The sequence below is a fragment of the Coregonus lavaretus genome, assembly GCF_964263955.1.
Source record: "Coregonus lavaretus genome assembly, contig: HAP1_SCAFFOLD_6140, whole genome shotgun sequence".
Taxonomy (NCBI): Eukaryota; Metazoa; Chordata; class Actinopteri; order Salmoniformes; family Salmonidae; genus Coregonus; species Coregonus lavaretus.
Genome location: NW_028165608.1, coordinates 1 through 6,565, shown reverse-complemented (window position 1 = coordinate 6,565; position 6,565 = coordinate 1).

The window sequence follows — 6,565 nt, the reverse complement described above, 5'->3', positions numbered from 1 at the left end:
ACAGAGAGAGGAAGGAGAGGGAGAGAGAGAGGGAGGGAGGGAGGGAGGGAGGGAGGGAGGGAGGGAGGGAGGGAGGGAGGGAGGGAGGGAGGGAGGGAGGGAGAAGAGAGGAGATTAGCAGAATTCATGGTTCCTTCTATTAAGGCAAGTCATCCAGGTCCTGAGACAGCAAAGCATCCCCAAACCATCACACCACCACCACCATGCTTGACCTTTGGTATGATGTTCTTACTGTGGAATGCAGTGTTTGGTTTTCGACAGGCATAATGGGACCCATCTCATCCAAAAGGTTGACTCAAGTTCGCCAAATAGCACCTGGATGATCATCAAGACTCTTGGAAGAACGTTCTATGGACAGATGATTCAAAAGTATAACTTTTTGGACGACATGGTTCCAGTAATGCCTGGCGGAAACCAAAGTCTGCATTCCACAGTAAGAACATCATACCAAAGGTCAAGCATGGTGGTGGTGGTGTGATGGTTTGGGGATGCTTTGCTGCCTCAGGACCTGGATGACTTGCCTTAATAGAAGGAACCATGAATTCTGCTCTGTATCAGAGAATTCTACAGGAGAATGTCAGACCTTCCGTCTGTGAGCTGAAGCTGAAGCGCAGCTGGGTCATGCAGCAAGACAATGATCCAAAACACACAGTCAAGTCTACATGAAAATTGCTAAAAAGCAACAAATTGGAAGTTTTGGAATGGCCAAAGTCAAAGTCCAGACCTAATCCCAATTGAGATGTTGTGGCAAGACTTGAAACGAGCAGTTCATGCTTGAAAACCCACACGTCACTGAGTTAAAGCAGTTCTGCATGGAAGAGTGGGCCAAAATTCCTCCACAGCGACGTGAGAGACTGATCAACAACTACAGGAAGCATTTGGTTGGAGTCATTGCAGCTAAAGGTGGCACAACCAGTTATTGAGTGTAAGGGGGCAATTACTTTTTCACACAGGGGAATTGAGTGTTGCATAACTTTGTTTATGAAATAAATATGTAATTGTTGTGTTATTTGTTCACTTATGTTCCCTTTATCTAATATTAGGTTTTGGTTGAAGATCTGATAACATTCAGTATCACAAATATGCAAAAGTAGAGAAAATTAGAAAGGGGGCAAATACTTTTTCATAGCACTGTATAGATCATGTATTATATATAGATAATGTATTATATATAGACCATGTATTATATATAGATAATGTATTATATATAGACCATGTATTATATATAGACCATGTATTATATATAGATCATGTATTATCTATAATGTATTATATATAGACCATGTATTATATATAGACCATGTATTATATATAGATAATGTATTATATATAGACCATGTATTATATATAGACCATGTATTATATATAGATCATGTATTATATATAGATCATGTATTATATATAGACCATGTATTATCTATAATGTATTATATATAGACCATGTATTATATATAGACCATGTATTATCTATAATGTATTATATATAGACCATGTATTATATATAGACCATGTATTATCTATAATGTATTATATATAGATCATGTATTATATATAGACCATGTATTATATATAGACCATGTATTATCTATAATGTATTATATATAGACCATGTATTATATATAGACCATGTATTATCTATAATGTATTATATATAGATCATGTATTATATATAGATCAGGTATTATCTATAATGTATTATATATAGATCATGTATTATATATAGACCATGTATTATATATAGACCATGTATTATATATAGACCATGTATTATATATAGATCATGTATTATATATAGACCATGTATTATATATAGATCATGTATTATCTATAGACCATGTATTATATATAGACCATGTATTATATATAGACCATGTATTATCTATAGATCATGTATTATATATAGACCATGATAGACCATGTATTATCTATAGACCATGTATTATATATAGATCATGTATTATATATAGACCATGTATTATATATAGATCATGTATTATATATAGACCATGTATTATCTATAATGTATTATAGATAGACGATGTATTATATATAGATCATGTATTATCTATAATGTATTATATATAGACCATGTATTATATATAGACCATGTATTATATATAGATCATGTATTATATATAGACCATGTTTTATATATAGACCATGTATTATATATAGACCATGTATTATATATAATGTATTATATATAGACAATGTATTATATATAGATAATGTATTATATATAGACCATGTATTATATATAGACCATGTATTATCTATAATGTATTATATATAGACCATGTATTATATATAGACCATGTATTATCTATAATGTATTATATATAGATCATGTATTATATATAGACCATGTATTATATATAGACCATGTATTATCTATAATGTATTATATATAGACCATGTATTATATATAGACCATGTATTATCTATAATGTATTATATATAGATCATGTATTATATATAGATCAGGTATTATCTATAATGTATTATATATAGATCATGTATTATATATAGACCATGTATTATATATAGACCATGTATTATATATAGATCATGTATTATATATAGACCATGTATTATATATAGATAATGTATTATCTATAGACCATGTATTATATATAGACCATGTATTATATATAGACCATGTATTATCTATAGATCATGTATTATATATAGACCATGATAGACCATGTATTATCTATAATGTATTATATATAGATAATGTATTATATATAGAACATGTATTATATATAGACCATGTATTATATATAATGTATTATATATAGACCATGTATTATATATAATGTATTATATATAGACCATGTATTATATATAGACCATGTATTATATATAGATCATGTATTATATATAGACCATGTATTATATATAGATCATGTATTATCTATAGACCATGTATTATATATAGACCATGTATTATATATAGACCATGTATTATCTATAGATCATGTATTATATATAGACCATGATAGACCATGTATTATCTATAATGTATTATATATAGATAATGTATTATATATAGAACATGTATTATATATAGACCATGTATTATATATAGATCATGTATTATATATAGACCATGTATTATATATAGATCATGTATTATATATAGACCATGTATTATCTATAATGTATTATAGATAGACAATGTATTATATATAGATCATGTATTATCTATAATGTATTATATATAGACCATGTATTATATATAGACCATGTATTATATATAGATCATGTATTATATTCCTCCACAGCGACGTGAGAGACTGATCAACAACTACAGGAAGCATTTGGTTGGAGTCATTGCAGCTAAAGGTGGCACAACCAGTTATTGAGTGTAAGGGGGCAATTACTTTTTCACACAGGGGAATTGAGTGTTGCATAACTTTGTTTATGAAATAAATATGTAATTGTTGTGTTATTTGTTCACTTATGTTCCCTTTATCTAATATTAGGTTTTGGTTGAAGATCTGATAACATTCAGTATCACAAATATGCAAAAGTAGAGAAAATTAGAAAGGGGGCAAATACTTTTTCATAGCACTGTATAGATCATGTATTATATATAGATAATGTATTATATATAGACCATGTATTATATATAGATAATGTATTATATATAGACCATGTATTATATATAGACCATGTATTATATATAGATCATGTATTATCTATAATGTATTATATATAGACCATGTATTATATATAGACCATGTATTATATATAGATAATGTATTATATATAGACCATGTATTATATATAGACCATGTATTATATATAGATCATGTATTATATATAGATCATGTATTATATATAGACCATGTATTATCTATAATGTATTATATATAGACCATGTATTATATATAGACCATGTATTATCTATAATGTATTATATATAGACCATGTATTATATATAGACCATGTATTATCTATAATGTATTATATATAGATCATGTATTATATATAGACCATGTATTATATATAGACCATGTATTATCTATAATGTATTATATATAGACCATGTATTATATATAGACCATGTATTATCTATAATGTATTATATATAGATCATGTATTATATATAGATCAGGTATTATCTATAATGTATTATATATAGATCATGTATTATATATAGACCATGTATTATATATAGACCATGTATTATATATAGACCATGTATTATATATAGATCATGTATTATATATAGACCATGTATTATATATAGATCATGTATTATCTATAGACCATGTATTATATATAGACCATGTATTATATATAGACCATGTATTATCTATAGATCATGTATTATATATAGACCATGATAGACCATGTATTATCTATAGACCATGTATTATATATAGATCATGTATTATATATAGACCATGTATTATATATAGATCATGTATTATATATAGACCATGTATTATCTATAATGTATTATAGATAGACGATGTATTATATATAGATCATGTATTATCTATAATGTATTATATATAGACCATGTATTATATATAGACCATGTATTATATATAGATCATGTATTATATATAGACCATGTTTTATATATAGACCATGTATTATATATAGACCATGTATTATATATAATGTATTATATATAGACAATGTATTATATATAGATCATGTATTATATATAGACCATGTATTATATATAGACCATGTATTATCTATAATGTATTATATATAGACCATGTATTATATATAGACCATGTATTATCTATAATGTATTATATATAGATCATGTATTATATATAGACCATGTATTATATATAGACCATGTATTATCTATAATGTATTATATATAGACCATGTATTATATATAGACCATGTATTATCTATAATGTATTATATATAGATCATGTATTATATATAGATCAGGTATTATCTATAATGTATTATATATAGATCATGTATTATATATAGACCATGTATTATATATAGACCATGTATTATATATAGATCATGTATTATATATAGACCATGTATTATATATAGATAATGTATTATCTATAGACCATGTATTATATATAGACCATGTATTATATATAGACCATGTATTATCTATAGATCATGTATTATATATAGACCATGATAGACCATGTATTATCTATAATGTATTATATATAGATAATGTATTATATATAGAACATGTATTATATATAGACCATGTATTATATATAATGTATTATATATAGACCATGTATTATATATAATGTATTATATATAGACCATGTATTATATATAGACCATGTATTATATATAGATCATGTATTATATATAGACCATGTATTATATATAGATCATGTATTATCTATAGACCATGTATTATATATAGACCATGTATTATATATAGACCATGTATTATCTATAGATCATGTATTATATATAGACCATGATAGACCATGTATTATCTATAATGTATTATATATAGATAATGTATTATATATAGAACATGTATTATATATAGACCATGTATTATATATAGATCATGTATTATATATAGACCATGTATTATATATAGATCATGTATTATATATAGACCATGTATTATCTATAATGTATTATAGATAGACGATGTATTATATATAGATCATGTATTATCTATAATGTATTATATATAGACCATGTATTATATATAGACCATGTATTATATATAGATCATGTATTATATATAGACCATGTTTTATATATAGACCATGCATTATATATAGACCATGTATTATATATAATGTATTATATATAGACAATGTATTATATATAGATCATGTATTATATATAGACAATGTATTATATATAGACCATGTATTATATATAGATCATGTATTATATATAGACCATGTATTATATATAGATCATGTATTATATATAGACCATGTATTATATATAGATCATGTATTATATATAGACCATGTATTATATATAGATCATGTATTATATATAGACCATGTATTATATATAGACCATGTATTATCTATAATGTATTATATATAGACGATGTATTATATATAGATCATGTATTATATATAGATCATGTATTATATATAGATCATGTATTATATATAGATCATGTATTATCTATAATGTATTATATATAGACCAGTTCCTTTACTGAATGACACCATAGGGGGGGTTAAGAACATAGCCATAGGATTTATCTGAAGTGCCTGTGGAAAGTTTTGTGTACAGTAAAGGAGTGGGCATTGACAGAAAGAGGAACACAGTGTTTCCTTGGTGATCCACAGTGAGTAAAACTATCGTCTGTTTTGACAGGCTGCATGTCTCTCTCTGCTCTGCAGTCTGGCTGTCGATCAGAAAGATGTTATTCTGATGGGTCGGCAATAAACTACAGTAGTATTGAACACACACACACACACACCGGTACTGGACATGCACTGACCTGACACGACCCACACTGCACTGCAGCAGAACACGCACACTTTCTCTGAGACAAATAGACAGCTGGAGCCCTCAGTTTAGCTGTTGTTTACCGGGTTAAACACGCTGGGAGAGTGTT